Below are 25,925 nucleotides of genomic sequence, written 5' to 3'. Positions count from 1 at the left end.
GGAGAATGGAAATGCCAGGGGGCCCTTAAGCAGATTCTCCAACCCTGGACTAGAAGAAGGATGTAGTAGAATGTAGAACTTATCTGAGCAGCAAGGAATGGAGTAGAGACTTATATCACTTATCACTTGCTTATTATGTTTAAAGTTAGAAGACACTGCAATAGTTGCCGCCATGGTTGTCAGGTAGTCAGGTCCTTCCTTAGAAAAGGGTCAGAACAAAGGATGCAACCCTAACCATACATGAAGCACAAGTGTGCACAGAACCAGATGGGTCTATAATGTAGGGAACATTTCGATGCATCGGCTTCATACTCTATTAAAAAAAAAACTTTTCTCTAACCCAGATAATAAATGTATGTCCAATTCTCTTGGATTTTCTGGTTTAGATGAAGTTATATGCAGAATTAATGAACTGACCTCTGCCCCGGCTGCCACACCGGCCGTATCTAAATGCCAGCAGATGTATATTAGTAACGTGCAGATATGTGAGGTGTGAATCACAGGCCTGACCCCCAACCCTGCACAGCTGCCACCTGCCTGGTTATATACTCTGGTAGGGGGGACGGGGGGGAGGGGGGTAGTATTTGTCCGTTTCCACTGTCAGAGAGACAATCACTCTTGTGGCTTCTATGTGAAATGCTGTAATGTTCCTGTAATCTATCTATCTATCTATCTATCTATCTCTCTCCTATCTATCTATCTATCTATCTATCTATCTATCTCTCTCCTATCTATCTATCTATCTATCTTTCTCCTATCTATCTATCTATCTATCTATCTATCTATCTATCTATCTATCTCCTATCTATCTATCTATCTATCTATCTCCTATCTATCTATCTATCTATCTATCTATCTATCTATCTCCTATCTATCTATCTATCTATCTATCTATCTATCTATCTATCTATCTATCTTCTATCTATCTCCTATCTATCTATCTATCTATCTTCTATCTATCTCCTATATATATATATATTTATTTATTTATTTATTTATCTATCTCCTATCTATCCATCCATCCATCATGTATCTCTAAAATTGGAAAACCCCTTTAACAAAACAGTATCACAATAAAATGTAATCCGGGAGTTTTGCTCCTGTACAATAAGTAACCTGGCTGTAACCTGGCATTGGCTGTATCCCAGTTTTCTAGGCGTTCCTTACGATGTATCCACCCGCTGCACGGAGGGAGCAGGCAGCGGGAGTCAGTAGCCGAGATTTCTGATTCCTACGAACCAGAAATCCGTCTGGTTCGCTCATCTCTAGTCATCAGACATATCAACAGTTATTGATTGCAACAGTTCTTACTGCTGAGACCTTCTGTGTTAAGAGATATAGCCAAGGAGAGACCATGGCAGCAGTGTGATCCACTCCCTGGCCACTTGCCAATTCAATTCCTTATAGACCTACTGTATATGGTTAGAATGAGCAGATCAGGAGGTACAGCTGGGTAGTGGATTGCATGGCCACTGCACCCTCTCCCTATATCTCCTGATCACATTGGGTCTGAGCAGTGAGACCCAATGTAATCAATAACTTTTGACGTATCATCAGGTACTCTTTAAATAATGACACACTGGCAGAATGAGGAGCCATTGGCTCCCGGGCCTGCCAGTTACTGTTCCCCAGTTCCCCAGCATACAAGTGACATTTCTTTCCATTTCCTATGAACATACCCTAATGACTGGCGGCTACTCGTGGTCTAGAGCTATATGCTCGCCCCCAGCGACAATTTGCCAGACAGACCCTGTTTCTTTTAAGATATTGTCAAATTCTTTAATGTTCACGTAAAAAAATAATAAAGGTTCACAAATTGAAAAAATTTGCAGAGATGCCTCCAATTTAAATAAATATGAGATACAAAGGGCAAAGGTCCCCTGGCATTACTCTGCCTTTTACATTCATTAGTGAGGCTGTTGCTGGTTATTCTGGGTCAGTGAGAATGGCCACATTGTCATAGTCACATCATTGAACTCTTTGTCTCCCAGCTGTTTCTGTGGGTACTATTACAGTATGAAGTACGAAAGATGACAATATTAGACCAGGTCTACATGGCAACTTTAGTGACGTCATGGATCATGTATTCCATCATGTGGACGGACGTGTATGATGGGTAATGTTCTGCTGGAGACTTTGTGTCCTGGATTCATGTGGATAAGCGATACGACATCCACTGATAAAATAGTGATATCTAATCATACCCCAGCATATTTTTGAATCACTTTACCCATACTTGACCACTAGGTGTCTCCCTTCACTGCAACCTGTTGTCCATTGCCTGTTGTTAGGGAAATTCTGTCTCTAGTAACAGCTAGAACAGAACCAGGAGATGGAGACAGGACCTAGGATATGTTATGTGGAGGAGAGAGCTGTGTACCTATAATCTGTGAGCTAGTCTGCCTGCTTTAGATGGTCCACACTGTTCCTGAAAGGTAAATCAAGGCCTCCTGTTTATCCCTCACCATCCATTATGTCATGGTATAGCAGAGAGGAGTATGTGCTAACATGCTATGCTGTGAATGGTCGGAGAAGCAAGGGAAAGAGAATCTCTGAGTGAGTACTACTGGCAAACAGTTTAGATCTGCTCCTACTCCCTGATATGAAGGGAAGGACTCTAAGGAGTTCAATGACATAATTGGGGGGTAACATAACATATCTGAAGGGTTAATGTAACATGGATATTATTTTAATGAAATTGTAAGAAATGAAGACAAAGGAGACGTGAGATATCAGAACTTTATTGTATGATTATATAACTTTATGAGAATAAAACAGGAAAACAATAACAGAGAAAAATATAGATACCAGGCTTCCTGGTCACAACTAATATGAAAACGTCTTCTTTCTCCTCAGTTTGTTGGGATTATCCGGACCCTCTTTCTCGGTATCACAGGCTGCTGTCCAGTGAGGTCCTCGCTGAGGTGTCGTCACAGTAGCTAATTAGTGTGATAATGGCGTTTGATAGTTTTACACAAACACCATTGTCACACTCCACAGCTCCAGGTGCAGATCACAGCATAGCCAGCAGGGGGAGCTTCACCTCTAAGAGATCCTGAAAGAGGGAGAGGACAGTGCTCAGCCTGATACAGATAGATAGATAGATAGATAGATAGATAGATAGATAGATAGATAGATAGATAGATAGGAGATAGATAGATAGAAGATAGATAGCAAATAGATAATCCACGGCACTCACGGGGTTAAACGGTGAAAAAAGTAAGTGATTTATTGCAGCATTCCAAAACAAGACAAGTAGCACTTAAAAATGGCGTAGGAGACGCCGAAACGTTGTGTTTATTTGCTTGTTTGCTGTGTTCACTATGATGGAATAAATCACCGTTTACCTTTTGAACTTATCTTGGAGTGCTGCAGAATATTTCTTATATTGCTACTGGGAGTCCGTGGTCTAGGACTGGTCTACAGGCACCCACCTCGTGTCCACTACTGGTGCTGCTCATATTGCTTTATATCTATCTATCTATCTCCTATCTATCTATCTATCTATCTATCTATCTATCTATTATCTATCTCCTATCTATCTATCTATCTATTATCTATCTCCTATCTATCTATTATCTATCTATCTATCTATCTATCTCCTATCTATCTATTATCTATCTATCTATCTATCTATCTATCTATCTCCTATCTATCTATCTATCTATCTATCTATCTATCTATCTATCTCCTATCTATCTATCTATCTATCTATCTATTATCTATCTCCTATCTATCTATCTATCTATTATCTATCTCCTATCTATCTATTATCTATCTATCTATCTATCTCCTATCTATCTATTATCTATCTATCTATCTATCTATCTATCTATCTATCTATCTATCGCTATTCATCCCATTTGTTTTTTTTCCTATGCTAATGGTAAATCCAGTTGTTACAGGGTATCAATATTATAGACAATTACAAACAATATAGACAATAGTTACAGCAGGGGGCGCTGCATGTTACTCAGTAAGCTAGAAGTGTGGATGACTGTACCAGTAACTTCTGTGTGTATAACTTCCCAGTAATCCCTATGAAGCTGGAGCGATGGCCGGAGAGGAGCAGCTGCTTTATTGCTTTTATTAAGTTTGGCCTTAAGAAGAAATCCTTCACTAAGCAGAACATAGTGTAGAGAAGGCAGATGCCACACCGCCCTCTCTGTAAAGATCTATCCTCTATGTTAGAAAATAATGTCACCCACCCATCCCGAGGTAATGTAATGTATGTACACAGTGACCCCACCAGCAGAATAGTGAGTGCAGCTCTAGAGTAGACTGGTGGATTGGAGGGTGTGGTCACCAGGTGTTTCTGTGTGTGTGTGTTTGAGCTCCTGATACCTCCAGACTTCCAGCAAGAGAGAGGCTGAATTTCCATCTGCCTTTCCCAGGAGGGTGGCAGTCTCCTGGGCAGGGCTTTCAGCATGGAGCCCCGGGAGTCCCGGGCTACCACTTCCCGAACCAGGCCGGCGGGGGGTGGACAGAAAAAGCTACCGGCCAGCGCTCCTCCAAGCGGTGTGAGGAGATCCAGCAGGGTCCGCAGTGATGTGTCCCCAGCTCCCCCAGTGATGGCAGAGAGCCGCAAGGCTCAAAGTGGGAAAAAGGCCAAAAGCAAGGCAGGAGGCAAGATGGCTCCAGCAGCATCCAGGAGCCAGCCAGCTGAGCTGTGGGGTGAGCGAGGACCCAAGGAGTCGGCAGCTACATACTGCTCAAGGATTACAGCAAAATTTGCGGATTATGAGCGCCTTGGGAAGCAACTCAAGGTTCTACGTGAAGACCTGACATTTGCCAAGTTCCAGGCTGATACGGCCTCCAAGAAGAAGAAGCCAGAGATCTCAGCCAAGGTAAAAACTCTAAAATCTGAAATAGCAGTGATTGAGCTGGAGAGAATGGCTATCCTGGAGGGGAGTGATCTCTTCCGGGAGAAACTGCTGAACGATGATCGCTTTGCTAAAATGAAATCCCCTACTGAGAGCAGAGCAAAAGATGGGGGTGATAGTTCTGCGGATGGGGAGAGTTGTAGTGATGAAGAGGAGTTGGAGGCTATGGAGGCTGTGGAGGCTAAAGAAGTGGTGGAGAGTGTTAAAGAGTAGTGTGCGGCGATGATAGATCCCCCAGATGTCACCCAAAGTGCACCCCAAAATGCCCAAACCACCCAGGAAAGTGACATTATACAAGCAGCACAAGTAGCACTACCAGTGACTGATGATGATGATGATGGTGGTGATGGTTATGGTGGTGGACTGTTAAAGGCCATAGAGATGCAGGAATCCCCTGTGAGGATGCAGCATTTTACCTTTGGTGATGACCTTGGAGAGGATGTTCCTGTGAAAGAGAAAAAGGGGAAGCCCCAAAAGAAGAAAGAAGAGCAAGTAAACTTTGTCTTTACTTCATTCCAGCAGTCTGGGTCGGCTGAAAGGTCAGTCCAGGCTGCTACCCCCTCAGTACTGCCAGTCCCCGTTTCTGATGTGGAACGGGGCCAGCGAGGAGGGGAGAGTGTACGGGACAAGATGGCGGAGAATACCACTGCTGCTTGTGTCAGTAAGGAAGGACAGGGGCCAGACCGTGTGAGCGTGAGTCCATCAGGTGCCTGCACTGCAGGGCGCTCCCCTGTGGACGGGGGGAGTGTCCGGGTGCAGAGTGGAGGTGATGCGGGGTCGCTCCCAGTCTCGGGTCTGTCACTGCCGGAGGCTGCGTCACACCTTGCTCGCCCTGCTGGGCTTGGTGATGTGGCTTCCGGTGGTAGAGCAAGACGTCCTCTATGCCAGGAAACACCGGCACAAATGAAGGGATCCAACCATGTGGACAGTATAAAAACAGATATGAGAACTGATGTTGGTGATGCTATTAATACTGTAATGATGGAGGCCATATGCGCAATAGAAGCTGAGGTTGAGGGCAATGCGAAAAGTAGGGTGGATTTATCGCAGGCTCCTAAAGGTCTAGCTGCGCCAAAAAATTCACCTGTGCCCAATGATACCAATGATGCTGGCGCTAGGGTAAAAAGGTCTCATGTGATAAAACCTGCATTGTTGAAATTTGGTATTGGCCAGTCCAGCTCAGAAGGGGTTAATGTTGTTCAGTCTGTACAACCTGTTGATATACCTGCTAACATTAATAAAAATGATGGTATTTGTAATGTTGAGCAAAGGGCGGGTGGTGGTCCGGCTGCCCCCCCAGTGGTGGCTGCTCCGCCAAGGAGCTATGCTAGCATTGCTGCTGGGGGACCAGGGCGATCCTCATCTCCAGCTGACTCAGGGGTTGGTGACTTGCAACAACGTCTCCTGGCATTACGGAAGGATGACAGGTCAATCCAGGTAGAGGGGAGGGAGGTCGACTTGTCTTTCTGGATAGAGAGACATGGTCTGGGAGCCTTCCGAGAAAACAATGGGGAGGTGGTCTGGTCTCTTCCGACACCCGGGCAGGACAATGGTCGTAGGAATGTGGTCCGTCTGATATGGAGAGGCAGTGATGCGTGCCCATCGCGGGCAAAAGTTGTGGAGCTTCTCTTTCAGATGGATTTCAGGGCAAGCCACATCTATGCCCTGATCCACCCCTACGGCCTGTCTGAGTTTGACATCAGTTTCATACGGCCAGAGGGTCTAGAACTCTTCTGGTCAAATTATGAGCTGGTGAAAGACACGCCTGTCTGGCGGGGTTTTACCGTAAAGGCGATATCCCGTGCGGTCAAGAAAGTGACAGTTCTAACCCTTAACGAATCGCTTTCTTGCTATGATATCATGACCTGGCTTGGTCGCTTTGGGGATGTGACAGACATGTCCAAAAAGAATTTTGATAAACATGGTATCTGGTCTGGGGCCTGGACGTTTTCTGTCAAACTAAGGCGTACAGGTAATACGGTTGCTCACATACCATCTGCTGCCTTCCTCGGACGAGATCGCATCCAGATCTTTTACCAGGGACAGCCTAAGGTTTGCCACAGGTGCGGTGACCCCACACATTTTAGTGCAAATTGCACCAAACAGGTGTGTGCACTGTGTGGGGGGACAGATCATCTAGCCGCATCCTGTGGGCGGATTAGGTGTCACCTGTGTGGTGACCTTGGTCACCCATTCAGCCGTTGTCCCCGCTCCTTTGCCAATGCAGCGGACGCTCCAGCTAGGGAGAGCCATAAGGTTGCCTTGGCTGGGGAGGGTACAAGCAGAGGTGAAGGGGCAACAGGGCCAGTGAGGAAAGAAAAGAACAAAGGAAAGAGCCCCTCCAAGCTTAGGTGGGAGGAGAAACGCCGAAGGAGTAGGGAACTGGAGGATTCCCAGGTGGCAGGAATAGCACCTGGTCCTACTCCTGAGGCAGGCTCTGGTGTGGCTGAGGCAGTGGGGGAGGATGAGTTGAATGAAGAGGTTGTGAGGCTTCGTAGAGAGGAAGGCGAAGTAGCCAGAATCTTCGCAATATGAAAGTTTTGGTGAGGAAGAAGAAAGGTGGCAAGATAAAAAATGTAGAAAGGGCAACCGGAGAAGAAGGAGTGGGAGGGTGAAGTCCTCCTCTTCTCGAGTTGTGGGCCAGGTACCAAAAGGAAGCCCGACCAACCCCCTCTGGTTGACCTGTCAAATCAATACCAATCCCTTGAAAACATCTCTCCTTCCTCTTCGGAGAGGGAGACCGAGGGTGAAGTATCACGGGCAAAGAAGCCTCCAGGGGGCACCGAGCCTCGTCCTGCTGAACCATGTACTTCAGGGGGTGGGGCAAACCTTGAGTCAGGTGGAGATGAGTGTGATATGGATTTGTCTGTTTCTAAAAAAAGGTGTAAAGAAAGTAAGTCTTCCTCTTCAGAACATGAGGGAGGGAAGAAAAGAAAGAGAAAAAGTAAAATGTTAAGTTGGCCGTCTAACTCGATCACCCATGATGGCGGCACTCACCCCATTGACGCTGGCATCCATTAACTGTGCCAGCATTAAGTCTGATATGGCTAGATTTGCAGCCTTTGATTTTCTCGGTCGTATTAACGCCGACATTTTGTTTTTGCAGGAGACCAGGTTGACAGACCAAGCCTTGCTAGTAAAAGCCAAGCGAGAGTGGAGGCATGGGCCTTCACACTGGTCTCTTGCGGCTAAGCCGTATAGTGGGGTGGCGGTCCTTTTTACCGCTCCTGTAGAATGCAGACGTGTTATTGAGTTAGAAATGGGGAGGTGCCTAATCTTGGATGTCCTCATGAAGGGGCAAGAGCTCCGGCTCATTAACATCTATGCCCCACAGACTAAGTGGGACCGTAAAAACCTCTTCATGAGGATTAAGCCCTTTCTTTTTACGAGTCGGCAAGTGATCTTTGGTGGAGACTTCAACACTATCACGAGGTCTCAGGACAGGAGAGGCGCCAAAGACAAGCTGGCTTATGATAGCATGGCACTGATTAGCATAGTTAGGGAAGCTCGCCTAGAGGATGCCCACATCCGGACCCCCTCGGGCCACGCGGGTTTCACCTATCATCGAGGTAGCTGCAAGTGTAGATTAGACAGGTTTTATTTAAAGGAGGAAGCCGTCTCTTCCGCAGTGTCCGTGGTTGAGGTGGAGTTCTCTGACCACTGTCTAATTTTGTTTTCCCTGAATGTTTCAGAGACCCCCCGGATGGGTAAAGGCTACTGGAGGCTGAATTCGTCCCTCCTGGAAGAAGCAGAGGTAAAACAATCCTTTGAGGATTTTCTTCAGAGTCAGGTACCACTACTGGGCCTATGTAGTAGTAAGTCAGAGTGGTGGGAGATATTCAAGAAGCGGGTTGCGAGGTTCTTCCGCCAGCTCTCAAGCCTCAGGTCCCTGAATAGGTATTGTGTGTATCAGGGCCTGAGGAGGAAACTCGAGCATCTCGTCTCGACTGGAGGTAGTAGAGAGGAGATCTCCAGAGTGAAAGCCTTACTCATGAGGTGTCAGTATGATAGGCACACATCTTTGGTTTTTGAGAGGGATTTCGGGAGGTACCGCTCGCCCGACCCCTACAGAAACTGTAAGATGTCAGTGAATAGTAAGATCGTGACTGGACTGGTTGATAGTATGGGATCTCTGAACCGGTCCAGATCCGGGATCCTGGAGGTCGTCAGATCCTTTTACTCACACCTCTTGGGGAGGAAGGATCTAGATCAAGACGAGATGTCGGGTTTCCTGGCTGACGCCATTCCTGAGCCAGGGGTAGACCCCTCTCTTGATGTTTTGGCAGAAGAGATCAGGGAAGAGGAAGTTAGACTGGCGATTGAAGGGCTTGCCCTGAAGAAGTCGCCAGGTCCAGATGGCTTAACTTCTGAGTGGTATAAGACCTTCAGGGACCTCTTGGTTCCCCTCTTGACTGAGGTCTTCAATGAGTGTCTTTCCTCGGGCACTCTGCCGAGGTCAATGAGGAGGTCAGCCCTGATTCTTCTGTCAAAGGGTAAAGATTCGAGCCGCATTGAGAATTGGAGGCCCATAGCTCTTCTCAATGTGGACAGGAAGATTCTGGCCAAGATACTGTTTAATCGGCTGGTGAAGTTTGCACCCCGGCTCCTTTCGGAGGCTCAGCATTGCTCTGTTCCAGGCCGAAGCACCTTAAGTGCTGTCCTTGGTGTCAGGGAGGCAGTGGAGCGGAGTAGTGCGGGTCTTTGGAAGGGGTACTTGCTGTCCCTGGATCAGGCCAAAGCATTTGATCGGGTGAACCACGAGTACCTCTGGTCTGTCCTTCGGAGATATGGCCAACCAGCTACTTTTGTCAATTGGCTTAAGATCTTGTATGCAGGGGCAGAGAGTTTCCCGCTGGTGAACGGTTGGTCTGGCCGCTCTTTTGAGGTTGGGTCTGGTGTTCGCCAGGGCTGTCCTTTGAGCCCACTGTTGTATGTGTTCGCGATCGACCCTTTCCTTAGGAGGGTTGGTTGTGGACCATTGGCAGGGGTCGGGATGAGCCTGGAGGAACCAGAAGCCACCCTGAGAGTGGTAGCGTACGCTGATGATGTCACTATCTTCGTGTCCTCGAGAGGGGAGGCAGATGTGGTGATGTCGGAGGTGGACCGCTACTCAGAGGCATCTGGGTCCAGCATCAACCCGGATAAGTGTGAAAGTCTCTGGCTGGGAGGGGGAGATCCCGAGTTTGATCTCCCGGGCACCCTTCCAGGACCCCAAGACTCGGCAAAAATCCTAGGCATTACATTCGGTCAGGGTGTTTACCCCACTAAAAACTGGGATGGTAGGCTCCAGAATGCCGCTCAGAAGGTGGACCAGTGGAAGGGTTGGTCTTTGACACTCAGGGAAAGGGTACACCTGATCAAATCGTACCTGCTCCCTTTGTTCATCTATCTGGGCAGTGTATGTATCTTGCCAGAGGCTTCCTATACTAGGATCTACAGCCTGTTCTTCCAGCTGTTATGGGGGAATAGGCTGAACCTGGTCAAGAGAGAGGTTACATACTGCACGAGGAGACTTGGGGGTTTGTCTATGGTAAACCCTGTGCGGTTCTTAGTGAACACCTTCTTGAAAGCTAACATCGCAAACCTCTGGAAAGAGAGGGCTCCTCCATGGGTACTCTCCTGCAGGGAATGGTTTCGGCCTTTCTTCCAGGAATGGGAGACCGGAGGGCGAGTGAAGGACCTTCGTACGCCCCATGGATATCTTCCGGCTTACGCTACCCCGACTCTGAAGATGATACGTCGGTGGGGTCTGGGAATGTGGGAGATCAGGACTCAGTCGAGGAAATTCCTTGACCAAAGGGTTCTGTTGACCCATTTCCAGAAGCCCTTGGCGCTCAGGGATTGCCCAGGCCAGGATCTAGAGGTTGGGCTTAGTCTTTTAAACTCGAAACGGATCCCTCAGAAGTTTTGGGATTTGGCCTGGCGCTGCTTCCAGGGGAAGCTATATGTAAGGGACAACTTGAAGTGCAGGAGCTCCGATGATCAAGGGTTTCCCCGAGAGGAGTGTGGGAATACGCTGGAAAGCATGGATCATTTCCTGCTTCATTGTCCCTTCAATATAGGGGTTTACACCAGGGTGGGCTCCTCCATAGGTTGGAGTCAGTTGGTCAGTCTCACCTATCCGGAGTGGGCTTATGAGGCATTCAGGAACCTGGGTGGCCGAGATCGCTGCACGTTATTCTTAGTCAGCTTAGTGGTTAGGTACCACACGTGGAACGCACGGTGTCTAGTATCTACACAGCGTAGAGTCCTCTCCGAGGTGGAGGTCTGTAGGAACATCACTGGTGACCTTGGGAAGATCAGGTCTTTGGAGTATGGCAGGCTGGGTACCAGTAGGGCTTCTCTCCTGTGGAGAGGTTTTTCCTTTTCTGTGCCCTAGGTACTGAGCCCACTGGGTGAGGTGCCATAATTATGGTTAGGGACAGTGTAGATAGGGACAGCAGTAGGGAGAATGTGAGGGTTAGATTAATATTTAGGGATAGTATTAAGGAGAGGGTAGGGTGAATAGTAAGGGATAGGTTATAAATTATTATGGTACCCGGTCTGCCATCCTCCGATCCCGGTGGGGGCTGTGCATGACACGTTAGCTTTTTGTTTTGGTTTTCTATCAGGTTATAAATGGTAAAGGGCTTACAGGCTACCGAACTTGGGTCATATTGTTATGCTTTGTGTTACACTATATGTTTAGGTAGTTTGGTGGAAAATGTGATACATTCTGGGGTATAGAATAGGTTGGGTGGGTGATGGGGGTTTGGATCGTGTGTTTTCCTGGCGTGAGCCGATGGAGCCGGAGCTATATCCGGACTAACTCTGCGGACTCCAAGAACTTGAGGCTCATGCACAGGACGGTTACTTGATGGTTCTGACATGGGACAATGAGGGACAGGAGTGAACGTACAGACCTAGACTTATGTCTAGATTTGGGGTGAGGGTGATGGGGCGTGTAGGTAGTGTGATAGACAGGCTGATATTTCACATGGTCATTGCATTGTTATTATTATTTGCATCAATTTTGCTTTGCTTTCTCTTTGATTGTAAGATGTAAGGCAGCCGGACCTGTTGTTCTTCAGTTGATTTGGGAGGTTTTTATCTCTTATTATTTCTATTAATGATGATGACAAAGGTAGTAGCACTGATGTTTTTTTTTTGTTTTTTTTTATGCTATCTTGTTTTCTTATGTTAGTTTTAGTTAGGTGATTAGATGTATATCTGAAGTTATCTAGTGTGTGTGTATGGGGTTGGGGGGCTGTGTGTTTGGTGGTGGTGTGGGGGGGTTCAGGGGTGAAACACGTTGGTGTGCATGTGTGTGTGGGAGGGTTGTTGATGGCATTAGGGGTGAGCAGGCTAAGGTATATGTGTTATTTGTCTTTGGTTATATCCCAGCTGGGACAACTTTAAGTTCAGCTATTTAATCGTATATATGGCATTTGGCCCTATGTGGCCTATGTGTTTGTTTGTTTTTTGTTTTTTGTTTTTTTGTTTTGTTTTGTTTTCTCCTCCAGGGAAAGGGGAAAAAAATGGCTATTTTTTAAACATAAAGCTGGACTGGCCACGTGAGGCAGGTGTGTGCGATTATTTTGTTGTTTATTTCACAATTTTGAAACATTGGATGTTTTTTTTTCATGACAAGACAAGTTTAGTATTGTATTTGTTTTTGTTATGGCTGGATACGCCTGATTTTGGTTTATGTATTTGTTAATTTTTCTATTTTTCTAATAAAAGAACTACAGGATGTAACTTAGGATCAGTAATGTAATGTATGTACACAGTGACCCTACCAGCAGAATAGTGAGTGCAGCTCTGGGGTATGATACAGGATGTAACTCAGGATCAGTGCAGGATAAGTAATGTAATGTATGTACACAGTGACCCCACCAGCAGAATAGTGAGTGCAGCTCTGGAGTATAATACAGGAAGTAACTCAGGATCAGTACAGAATAAGTAATGTATGTACACAGTGACCTCACCAGCAGAATACTGAGTGCAGCTCTGGAGTGGTGATCCAATTAGTTTTGGGTGTGGTCCTGCTGTGAGAGGCTGTGCGAGTCTGCTGCTCCTGGGCTCCAGGCAAGCCAGATCTGCCCCTGAGCCTGCTCTCTCCTCCCCAGGGAGGGAGCAGGTTTTCAGGCATGAGCGAGCCAAGGAGAGTCCCAACTCCTGCTCCCCGAACCAGGTCCGTGGGGGGCAGAGGAATCCAGCGACCAACAGAGGGAACACCATCAGAGGTACAAGGGCTGAGGAGGTCTGCTAGGAGGTGCAGCGATGCTTCTCCAGCCGCCCCTGAACCAGAGATAACAAAGGGTAGCCGCAAGGCTACAACCAGCTGTGGAACTGCAAGCACCAGCAGCACTACAGTGGCTGTGGAACCAAACCATGAAAGTGTGAGCAGTGACACTCCTCCTGGAGCAAGGCAGTCTGCCCATGGAGGTGTGGAGGAAGATTGGGGGGTGCCGCGGTCTCAAGAGACGGGGCAGACCTATGGCCTCCGGATTGCTGCGAGCCTCCATGGGTATGAGGACACCAGGAACCAGCTGTACAAGCTCCAGGAGGAGGTACGTGCTGTAAAAGCATTGATGGACACTGCTGCTAAGCAGCAAAAGGCTGAGCTAACAGCGAAAATGAAGCATCTGAAAGCCGATATCAAAAAGCTAATGAGAAAGAGAACTTTTATTCTGGAGAACAGTGGGCCATTTAAAGAGAAACTACAGAATGACGACAGATTTGCTGAAATGGAGAGAGAAAAGCAGAGAGGGCTGAGAGGGCTCCAGCCAGAGAGCCGGGTGGAAGAGGAAGGAGACGCTGCGGAGATACATGAGGGTGAGCCGTATCCACCCCGGGGTCCGCAACAACAGACCCCATACAGTGGGCTCCCTGCAGGGCAAGCGGCATTGTCATCTAGCCGCGGTTCGGGGGATGAAAGCAACACCAGTTACCAGGGAGGGGCGCTGATGGCCCAGATCCAGCTCCTGGAGTCACCAGGGCGCCTCCAGGACTTCGTATTCGGAGAGGAGTTACCAGAGGAGGCGCCTGGGAGAAAGACTAAGGTAAAGACCACCAAGCTTCAGGAGCAGGTAACATTTGTATATTCCCCCCTCCCTGTGCCCCCCGGACTGGCCTCAGGGTCAGCTCACTGTGTGAACCCCATATCTCAGCCCAGCCTGAGTTCTGTTGTGGACTCTGTGCAGGAGAATGGGGAGAGTATGGAGTCTAGTATGGCGGTAAGCTCCATCTCTGTTTGCAGTAACAGAGGTGGAGCAGGTGAGGAACCGGCCGTAAGGTCGGACAGTGATATTGGCCCAGTGGCGGGCAGTGGTAGGAGAGGTGGCCCAGCGGTGGGCAGTAACGTTAAAGGCACTGGTGCATCAGCTTGCTCCCTGATGGGAGGGGGGAGCGGCTGTGTGCCGGTGTCAGCTGCGGGAGCTCCGGTGGCGCTTGGCGCTGGCACTGCTGTTCCTTTGGAGCAGCGGTGTCGTCGTCGGGATGCTGCCGGGGCTAAGATGCCTTCGCCTCCCAAAAGAAAGACTAGACTAAAGCCATTGTTTTGTATTGGAGTTGCTGGACCAGATCGTGCGGAGGACTCTAGTACTGATGAGGCAGAGGGTACCAGCAGAAATAGGGCAGGGGCTGCCTCTAAACAGTCCAGGCAGGCTGTTCGGTCCTTTCTAAAGGGACCAGTGGCCTGTCCTGTGGAGGTGGCTCCGGTCCTGGTACCCAATGACGCTGATGGTACAAAATCTGTTTCTGTTCTAGAACACACCGGTCCACCCAGTGTGAATGGGGGAATTAATGTTGGGGGGAAGGCAGGAGTGAATGTGGGGAGGAATCTGTCTGGGGCTTTGGAGGGTGGTCGGGGCAGTGTGACAGGTGGTATTGGTGTGGGTATGGATTATGTGGAGGAGGGTGGTGAAGGGGCACAGATTAGTGGTGGGAGCATAGGGCCTGGTCCAGTTGCACCCCCAGCGGCTGCAGCAGCGGTACGCAGCTATGCAAATGTCGCCGCTGGGGGAAGTGGGGGACCTTCCTCGTCCTCGGGCCCTGGGGATGGTGATTTGCATCGACGTGTTCTGCAGGCCTTAAAGAGAGGGGAGAGAACAATCAATGTAGAGGGTAGGGAGGTTGATCTGTCTTTCTTGATAGAAAAGCATGGCCTTGCAGCCTTCCGAGAGGAAAGGGGTAGGGAAACTGTGTGGTCTCTCCCAACAGCCGGGCCAGGCGGTGTCCGAAGGAATGTGGTCCGTCTGAGGTGGAGAGGCAGTGATACATGTCCCCCAAGATCTAAAGTTGTTGAGCTCCTGCTGAGGATGAGCTTCAAGGCAACCGACATCTTTGCCTTGATACATCCCTTTGGTACCCCTGAATTCGATATCAGCTTTGTTCGGCCAGAGGGGCTTGAGCTTTTTTGGTCGAACTACGAGCTGGTAAAGGATGAGCCCGGCTGGCGAGACTTTGCCATTCAGGCGGTGTCTCGCCAAAATAACATCAAGAGAGTGACCGTTTTAACCCGTAACGAATCACTCTCTTGTATTGACATCATGACGTGGCTTGGCCGGTATGGAGAGGTGGTGGAAGTCCCAAAAAAGAACAGGGACGAATATGGCATCTGGTCAGGGGCTTGGACCTTTATGGTCAAACTTAGGTATTCAGGAAACACCGTTACCCACATACCATCTGCCACCTTCCTAGGAAGGGATCGAATCCAGGTCTTCTACCAGGGTCAGCCGAAGCTCTGTCACAGGTGCGGTGACCCCACACATTTCAGTGCTAGGTGCACGGTATTGAAGTGCTCGTTGTGTGGGGAAATAGGTCATCACGCTGCATCCTGTGCGGAGATTAGGTGTCACCTGTGTGGTGACTTAGGTCACCCATTCAGTCGCTGCCCTCGTTCCTTTGCCAACGCAGTTGTTACCCCGGTGGAGAAAGGTCGTGAGGAGGAATCTACTGGGGGGGCAGCTGACGGAGGTGAAGGAGTAAAAGAGCCAGGGAAGAAAAGTAAGCAAAAGACGCCAGCCCAACTGAGGCGTCGGGATAAGCGCCAAAGGGAGAGGGAGATGGGGGAGTCTCAGGAGCCTTGCGCAACTGTGATGACCTCTGACCTCATCCCTGAGGCCAATCTTACTGCTGAGGCTCTGAGGGACAGTGATCTGGATGAGGAGATCTGGAGGATTCGGAAAGAAGAAGGGGCCATCTCTCCACTGTCCTCCCATGGTGAGAGCGCGGATGAGGATAGTGGGAGATGGGTGGAGCACAAGCGGGGTACTAAAAAGAATAAGAAAAGGGGAGATGTAAGATCTTCTCCCACCCCCCAGATGCCAAAGGAAGGTACAACCATCCTCCCTCTGATTGGTCTCTCAAACCGGTTCCAAACCCTCCAGGATATTTCCTCCTCAGAGGTGCAGGAGGCGCAGGGTGAGGTTCTGGTTGGTGCGATGATGGAGGGGCCTGCAGGGGACGTCGAATCCTCTCTCCCTGGGGAACGTATTTCCTTTGGGGGGAGGATCTGCCCAGGGTCAGAGGACGAGGAAAAGGTAAATAAAGGGGAAATGGATACATCTGTTTCACTAAAGAGGGGTAAACCATCGTCAGATGAGGAAGGTGGCGGGCAGGATGGAAAGGATAGTGGGAAAAAGAAAGCTGTCTAACTCAATCACCCATGATGGCGGCACCCTCTCCGTTGACGCTGGCTTCCATTAATGTAGCCAGCATTAAGTCAGATACGGCTAGATTTGCGGCCTATGATTATTTGCCCACATTAATGCTGATATTTTCTTTTTGCAGGAGACCAGGCTAACAGACCTGTCATCTATATTTAAAGCCAGAAGGGAATGGAGGAATGGGCCCTCCTACTGGTCTCTTGCGGCCGAGCCGTATAGCGGGGTGGCGGTACTTTTTGCCGCACCGGTAGAATGCCGACGGGTTATTGAGTTAGAAATGGGGAGGTGCCTGATTCTAGATGTCCTCATGAAGGGACAAGAACTTCGCCTTATTAACATCTATGGTCCACAGTCCAAGTGGGATCGGAAGTGTCTCTTTATGAGGATCAAGCCCTATCTTTTTACAAGTCGGCAGGTGGTCTTTGGAGGGGACTTCAATGCTGTCACGAGGCCCCAGGATAGGGGAGGTTCCAGAGACAAGCTGACTTATGATGGCGTCGCTCTGAATAGTATAGCTAGTGAGGCTCGCCTGGTGGATGTTCACATCCGGCATACACCAGGCCACGTGGGATTCACCTATCATAGGGGTAGTTGTAGGTCCAGGATAGACAGGTTTTATTTAAAGGAGGAAGCCGTCTCTTCAGCGGTGTCCGTTGTTGAGGTGGAGTTCTCCGACCACTGTTTAATTTTGTTTTCTCTGAATGTTACAGAGACCCCCCGGATGGGTAGAGGCTACTGGAAGCTCAATTCGTCTCTCTTGGAAGAAGCGGAAATAAGACAGTCCTTTGAGGATTTTCTTCAGAGCCAGGTACCATTGCTGGGCCTTTGTAGCAGTAAGTCAGAGTGGTGGGAGATGTTCAAAAAAAGGGTTGCGGGATTCTTCCGCCAGCTCTCGAGCCTCAGGAGTCTGGACAGGTATCACCTGTACCAGGGCCTGAGGAAGAAACTTGAACGTCTTGTCTCGACTGGAGGTAGTCGTGATGATATCTCCAGAGTGAAAGCCTTGCTACTGAGGTGCCAGTATGATAGACACGCATCTTTGGTTTTTGAGAGGGATTACGGGAAGTACCGCTCGCCCGACCCTTACAGAAACTGCAAGATGTCAGTGAATAGTAAAATCGTCTCAGGACTGATTGATAGTACAGGATCCCTGAAAAGGTCCAGATCGGGGATCCTGGAGGTCGTCAGATCCTTTTACTCGCACCTCTTGGGGAGGAAGGATCTAGATCGGGATAAGGCCTCAGCTTTCTTGACTGAAACCGTCCCTGAACCAGGGGTAGACCCCTCTCTTGACGTTTTGACAGAGATGATACAAGAAGAGGAAGTCAGGGTGGCTATTGATGGGCTTGCCCTCAAGAAGTCACCCGGTCCAGATGGCTTAACATCTGAGTTCTATAAGACCTTTAAGGACACTTTGGTTCCCCTCTTGACTGAGGTATTCAATGAGTGTCTCTCCTCGGGCACTCTGCCGAGGTCAATGAGGAGGTCAGCCTTGATCATCTTGTCAAAGGGTAAAGACCCGTCCCGCATTGAGAATTGGCGTCCCATAGCGCTTCTCAGTGTGGACAGAAAGATTCTGGCAAAAGTGCTGTTTAATCGGCTGGTGAAGTTTGCACCCCAGCTCCTTTCGAGGGCCCAGCATTGCTCTGTTCCAGGCCGCAGTACCTTTAGTGCTGTGCTCGGTGTCCGGGAGGCTGTGGAGCAGGGTAGGACAGGTCACTGGAAGGGGTACTTGCTGTCCTTGGATCAGGCAAAAGCGTTTGATCGGGTTAACCATGAGTACCTCTGGTCTGTTCTTCTGAGATATGGCCTGCCGGGGGGGTTTGTTGATTGGCTTAAGACCTTGTATACAGGGGCAGAGAGTTTCCCGCTTGTGAATGGTTGGATTGGCCGCTCTTTTGAGGTTGGGTCTGGTGTCCGTCAGGGTTGCCCTTTGAGCCCACTGTTGTACGTGTTTGCAATTGATCCTTTCCTTAGGAGGATTGATTGTGGACCGTTGGCAGGGGTGAGAATGGACCCTGCGGTGCCGGATTCCACTCTGAGGGTGGTAGCGTACGCCGATGATGTCACCATATTCGTCTCCTCGCAAGAGGAGGTGCGGTGTGTGATGTCAGAGGTGGAGCGCTACTCAGAGGCATCTGGGTCCAAGATCAACCAGGATAAGTGTGAGAGTCTCTGGCTGGGAGGTGGAGATCCTGGATTTGATCTCCCGGACACCCTTCCAGAGCCCCAGGAGTTTGCAAAAGTTCTCGGCATCGAATTCGGCCAAGGGGATTACCCCAAACAAAACTGGGACAGCAGGCTTAAGATCGCCGCTCAGAGGGTGGATCAGTGGAAGGGTTGGTCTTTGACCCTCAGGGAAAGGGTTAACCTGATCAAAACTTTCCTGCTCCCTTTGCTGATATATCTGGGCAGTGTTTGCATTTTGCCAGAACCTCTCTGGACTCGGGTCTACAGTGTGTTCTTCCAACTGTTATGGGGGAATAGACTGAACCTAGTCAAGAGGGAGGTTACTTACCGTACGAGGAGACAAGGGGGGTTGTGTATGGTCAACCCCGTGGTGTTCCTGGTGAATACCTTTCTTAAGACCAACATTGCAAACCTCTGGAAAGAGAGGGCTCCTCCGTGGGTATTCTCCTGTAGGGGATGGTTTCGGCCTTTCTTCCAGGAATGGGAGACAGGAGGGCAAGTGAAGGATCTCCGCACACCACACGGGCATCTTCCGGCTTATGCTACCCTGGTTCTGAAGGTCATTCGTCGGTGGGGTTTGGGGATGTGGGAGATTAGGACTCTGTCGAGGAAATTCCTTGACAATAGGGTCCTGTCGTCCCATTTCCAAAAACCGCTGGCGCTCAAGGATTGCCCAAGTCGGGATCTGGAGGTTGGTTTGGGCCTATTGAATTCCATCAGGATCCCCTTGAAGTTTTGGGACTTGGCTTGGCGCTGCTTCCATGGGAAACTGTATGTGAGGGACAATCTGAAGTGCAGGAGCTCTGAGGATCGGGGATGTCCCCGGGAGGAGTGTGGAGGCATGCTGGAAAGCATGGAGCATTTTCTGCTTCATTGTCCCTTTAATACAGAGGTTTACAACAGGGTGGGCGCTTCCATCGGGTGGCCCAGGTTGGCCCGTCTCTCCTATGCGGAATGGGCCTATGGAGCATTCAGAAACCTTGGTGGCTGGGACCGGAGCACTTTATTCCTAGTCAGCATAGTGGTCAGGTACCACACGTGGAGTGCACGGTGTTTAGTGTCGACGCAGCGTAAAATCCTCCCTGTGGATGAGGTGGTTAGGGGCACACTCGGTGACCTGGTGAAGGTGCGCTCTCTGGAGTACGAGAGGCTGGGGGCTGGTAGGGCCTCTTGTCTTTGGAGGGGCTTTGCCTATAAGGTTCCTTAGCCTGCGTCTCCTCTCCTGGTGGTGGGCTGATGCTGGCACCTTAGTCTTTTGTTTTGTGCTGTAGAGATACTGGAGTATAGGGCTTGCAGGCGCTGAACTTGGGCTTTCGGGCTGTGTGTGGGGCTGAGAAGTCTCATTATTGTTGGGTTTAGTATGTTATATATTTTTTCAAAAGTTTGTGTATTGTGATTGTCTTTGTGATTATCTTTGTATGTTTGTATAAATTGTATATACTGTATATATTATATATGTTTTGTTTGCACTTGGGGTTCGGGTTTAGTGATAGGTTGGGTGGTGGGTAAAAGGGGGGAGGGGGCTTCTGTGGGACTTTGTTGGGACTTTTATATATATATATAAAATCCTGGGCTGGTTCATGGACGTCCGTGATCATGTACTGGGGGCATGGGATGCGGGACCAGCTCAGGGCCAAAAAAAAAAAAAAAAAAAAAAAAAAAAAAAATTTAAAAAAAAAAAAAATTAAAAAAATATTTAAAAATATCATATGTATTGTTTAGTTGTAGGTTATTATTTTGCATTATGTCTTGTTTAGTTTTAGTTTATTTGTGTAGTGATGTCTTGTTTAGTTGGTGTTGGGTTGAGTAGAGTTATGTCTGTGGTATTAGGTTGTGCACAATGCAACTGGGCCAGGGGGTTCACAATTAGTTATATAGGTGTGTATATATAGTGGAGTATATAGGTGTGTTTATAGGTGTATAGTATATAGTAGTGTATATATAGGTTTGTATATAGTAGTGTATATAGTTTATTAATATGTTTAGCTAAATAGTTTATATTGTGTATATATTGTATATAGGTATATGGGTGTATATATTGTATATAGGTATATGGGTGTAGATATTGTATATAGGTATATGGGTGTATATATTGTATATAGGTATATGGGTTGTCTGTGTGGAGGAATGAGTGCGGGGATGGACCGGTGCTTTATGTTATGGTTTCATTTTTCTATTTATTGTCTTGTTCTGGTCAGATATGGTATATGGGGTGTTATTTCTGTATTTATTTATTGTTATGTTTAAAATTTTAATAAAAGAAATACAGGATGTAACTCAGGATCAGTACAGGATAAGTAATGTAATGTATGTACACAGTGACCCCACCAGCAGAATAGTGAGTGCAGCTCTGGGGTATAATACAGGATATAACTCAGGATCAGTACAGGATAAGTAATGTAATGTATGTACACAGTGACCCCACCAGCAGAATAGTGAGTGCAGCTCTGGGGTATAATACAGGATGTAACTCAGGATCAGTACAGGATCAGTAATGTAATGTATGTACACAGTGACCCCACCAGCAGAATAGTGAGTGCAGCTCTGGTGTATAATACAGGATGTAACTCAGGATCAGTACAGGATAAGTAATGTATGTACACAGTGACCCCACCAGCAGAATAGTGAGTGCAGTTCAACCCACATTAAAGTGAATGGGGCCAAGCTGCAATACTACCATCAACCCAGGTGTGGCACTGTTTTGGGGTGAAAGCAGCCATGTTGTGCAAATCCTAGACAACTTACTATACTAAATTACTAAAGATTTAAGTTAAATAACAATTTCTTATAAGATTTTTTGAGATGAGATATTTCGTAGATAGAAAATGACTTTGAATTTCTATGAATCTGGGCGTGACGTCTATCATTATGTCCCCCACCGGACTTGTCATCTACAAGGATATATCCTTCTATAACCAGACAGTAGGAAAAGCTGGGTGACAGTCCCTATGCGTAGTAATGGTGGTTATATGGGATGGTAAACATAGCCGGCCCTTATGGTATAGATGAGATAGTAGATGCATCTCCCATTAAGCCACTACATACATTTAGTAAGGAGAGGAGGATTCTGTAACCTGTGGAGCCCCGATGGAGGACAGGAATAGGACACGGGGTCCTGGATACCTCCTGACTTTTTTCTGCAGTAAGAGACGTAACACCTAGTCCTCTCATCCAAAATCTATTAGAATTGTGGTGAGAGTCAAGCCAGTGACTTCTTTATACAACTAAGTAGAGAGCCATATTGAAGTCAGGCTATCCCTCTACACCTTTTGAGTTAGAAAGGACTGCCAATCGGCCACAAGGATGGTGGGGCAATGGCATATCCCCCCAAGGTGCTGGGGGTATATGTCCCATGTGCCAACACCATGATTTTTTTAAAGTATTTTTTCACAGTTTAAAAAAAATTTTTTTTTTACCATAGTTAAATCAAAGACAAAAACAGTAAAGTGTCAATGTCATTTATTTATTTATTTTTTTGCTGAAATCAATAGTACAGAAGATTTTAAGAAACTTTGTAATTGGGTGTATTAGCTGAAAATTGCATTTTTATCCTGAAAAAGTAGTTTGAAGCTCTCCCCCCCCCCCCCTGTCTTCATTGTTCTCTATTGAGAGGGGAGAGATGAGGTACCAAAACAGGACAACAAAGAGTTAATTTATAGCTACATCACCAGGCTATCTCCTCTGAAGTCAGCACTGACCTCTCTGACCTCGGAATACCGGCTTTCACACAGCTCCTACTGTGTAATCCTTTGTTCTCTGCTGGCGACTAATCTCCCTCCTCCCCTCCCTTCTCCATAGGTTACACAGGACTCGACTGATGTAAAAGAGTTGAGATTTCCTGATAATGAGCATCGAGGAGGGAGGGACCTGGGGAAAGTCTTTTTGAATGCAGATAATGGCATATTTGCCTAATAAACCCAAATACAAAATTTCTTAAAATCACCTGGACTATTGATTTTTGCACGAAAAAAAAAGACGACGTTGACACTTACATACTATATACTTATATACTATATATACATATATTACGTCAATGAGGACACTAAAGTATGTCAAGGGGCCCAGGGCATCAGACAACGAGACATGGGCAACTACAATACTACGTGACACATGGAGCAGTGTTTGAAAAGGCATAGACCTGGAAAGTGGGGAAAATTGTCCATTTCATCCTTCGATTGTCCTGATGATAGTTCATGGGCACAATGATCGGTGACAACATCACGCCACTGACAACACATAGATATCACAGGAACTGTCAGTGCACCCAGGAGACCAGTGGTAGGACCTGGACTATATTACACGTCTCTACTCCTGCTGCAACCACGGGCATCAGTGCTAACTCTGATCCCGGCAATTTAACCCTCTAGATGCTGCTGTCAATAGCAACTGCATCATCTAGGTGGACAGGTAGGTAGGGTGCTGATTGGTTCGTATGGCAGTTGGCATCTGCCAGATTTACTAAGGACAATGGAACACGTTAATAAATCTGTTGGTTTGGGAAACAAATGGTGAGTTTACACAGACAGATTTATCTGACAGATTTTTGAAGCCAAAACCAGGAACAGACTATAAACAAAGAACAGATCATGAAGAAAACATTGAGATTTATCCTCTTTTCCAGTCCATTCCTGGCTTTGGCCTAAAAAATCTGTCAGATAAATCTGTCTGTGTAAACGCACCATAATACAATGATGTGTATGGTTGTTGAATGAGGCTAATATGTAAAAAAACAAACAAAAAAAAGCACATGCAGAAAAAAAGGATATAAACATAAGTTGCAACACACCCATAGACTATAATAGATAAAAAAAAATGTCTACTTTAGACTACATTTGGCCTCTTTTACATCAATAGGCTAGGATCACACCATGTGAAAATGAGGGCTGTCTTTCATCATAATGGCCGTGCAAAGAATACGCATTATTTTTGCAATACTGGACGTTATTTGGACAATGATGGCCGTCTTTTTTAGAATCGTGTGAACCTAGCCATATTTTATTTGTTGTGTAGAATAATTCTTCCTACAAACACAAAATACAGCTGTAATTTTGATTGAAAACAAAACATAATCCGTTTTTTTTTTTAGATGGGCTACATTCCCTCTTCGGGAACATAGTGGGGAAAAAGCGGCCGCATTGTAATCTATACGGCCGGTAATAATGATCATGATTATTATTAGTGGCCGTCTATATTACGAGACAGTTTCTTTTCCCCGAAGTGGGACCACAGCCATGGTGTGCGCACTGCTGTACTTTAGTGATGAAATCTTTTGACGATATATCCCAAATATTTCTGGGTATAAAGTTTTGGGTGAAATAATATAAGGTTTGTGTGAATTTAAAATAATTTTTATGGGTGACGAATAAAGGGCCATAAATACAAGATCAGTGGGCTATCCTTAGGGTGCCTTTACACAGACAAATTTATCTGACAGATTTCTGAAGCCAAAGCCAGGAACAGACTATACACAGAGAACAGAACATAAAGGAAAGACTGAGATTTCTGCTCTTTTCAAATCCATTCCTGGCTTTGGCTTCAAAAATCTGTCAGATAAATCTGTCTGTGTAAAAGCACCCTTAGCATAAGGCATCGGTATACTATATCTTGGTTCTCCTGTTGTCTCTTCGTTGTTATGCACACTCCTACACTTTTGGTAGCTGCTTTCCCTGATATTACATCTCTATTCCATTCACATAGGTGATATTCAGTAATGATATACGCAACCTTTTCTAGTGATATTACAATTCCGCTCCATTCACTTCAATAGAACTGAGCAGCAAAACCCCACCCCCAACCTAAGAACAGAAGCGGAGCTGTCTCTGGAAGAAAGCGGCCATTTTTTCCTAAGTCTGGATAACCCCTTTAAGACATTTATGGAATATGGACAGTATGGACAACAGGTGTCAAACTCTGGCCCTCCAGCTGCTAAACTACAATTCCCATCATGCCTGGACAGCCAAAGCTAAAGCTTTGGCTGTCCAGGCATGATGGGAATTGTAGTTTTGAAACAGCTGGAGGGCTGAAGGTTCCCCATCCCTGATATAGACCGTACATGGATCCCACTTTTCAGAAGAATAAGGGTCCCCATTCCTTAGTTTGTCCCTACACACATGAGAAGCCCATGCCAGAAAACAGCTATCATGTGTCCCAATAGTCGGGGTTGCCAAGAAAGGCTTTGTGGCCAATTGGTGGCAAGTTTGAAACTGATGGTCTATGTGCTTGAATACTGAGAAAAAGTATAGAGAATAAATATGCGGTGCCGCGGAATTCCGCCTGCCTCAGTGTGTCATAGCATCTCAATGATAGAGCACGCGCTCCTCCGCAGCCGTCACTCTCCGCTCAAAGAAGTGACATGTCCAATAGACGGGCTATGGCACACTGAGACAGGCGGGATTCCGCGCCGGAAAGTTCAGTGGAATTTCGCCTATTTTACTCAGTGTGAAAATACCCTAAATAAAAAAGAGTACAAACAAGATATAAATGTGTATGTGGGTACGAATAACATGAGATATATATATACACACACAATGGGGGAGATTTATCAAACATGGTGTAAAATGAAACTGGCTCAGTTGCCCCTAGCAACCAATCAGATTCCACCTTTCATTCCTCACAGATGCTTTGGAAAATGAAAGGTGGAATCTGATTGGTTGCTAGGGGCGACTAAGACAATTCTACTTTACACCATGTTTGATAAATCTCCCCCTATACTGACAGCATTTCCATCAGTCTTTGTTCAACCAAAACCACTCTTGAAAGGGCAAAATTATAATGGAAAGATTTGCCAAGTTTCTCTGTTTTCAAACCACTCCTGGTTTTGGTTTAAAAACAGACTGACGGGAATACTATAAAAAAAAAAGTAAATAAATATAAAAAAGCACAAAAATAATAAAAATATATTAATAATTATAAATGGATATATTTAACTATTAATAATACTAAATAATAATAATAATAATAATAATAAACACCAAATACATATAATCTATAGCTATAATAAAAGATGACCATATACTGTAATAATTTAAAAAGTAAAAAAAAAATAGATATAAAACTAAAATAATAAAATATTATTTCTTTATTTTTTTTATATAGAGTTATATGTAATTTAGCGGCTGGAAAGCCGTCTCTTACCTCGCTCCCTCGATGTATAATAAGTCCCGCGGTGCACCTGCTGCAGCCCTCTGCCTCCATTTGCCCC

At 46.8% G+C, this 25,925-nt stretch overlaps 1 long non-coding RNA gene across 1 annotated transcript; it reads right to left on the bottom strand.

Moving 5' to 3' along the window:
- Nucleotides 1–2,725: 2,725 nt before the first annotated feature.
- Nucleotides 2,726–25,925, bottom strand: LOC138787487 (uncharacterized). Its single transcript, XR_011362389.1, has 2 exons — nt 25,859–25,925; nt 2,726–3,055 (listed from the first exon to the last, which is right to left on the bottom strand). It is a non-coding gene; the product is annotated as an uncharacterized lncRNA (long non-coding RNA).

Source organism: Dendropsophus ebraccatus, chromosome 3 (assembly GCF_027789765.1).
Source record: "Dendropsophus ebraccatus isolate aDenEbr1 chromosome 3, aDenEbr1.pat, whole genome shotgun sequence".
Taxonomy (NCBI): domain Eukaryota; kingdom Metazoa; phylum Chordata; class Amphibia; order Anura; family Hylidae; genus Dendropsophus; species Dendropsophus ebraccatus.
This window is presented reverse-complemented; position numbering and strand designations above follow the sequence as displayed.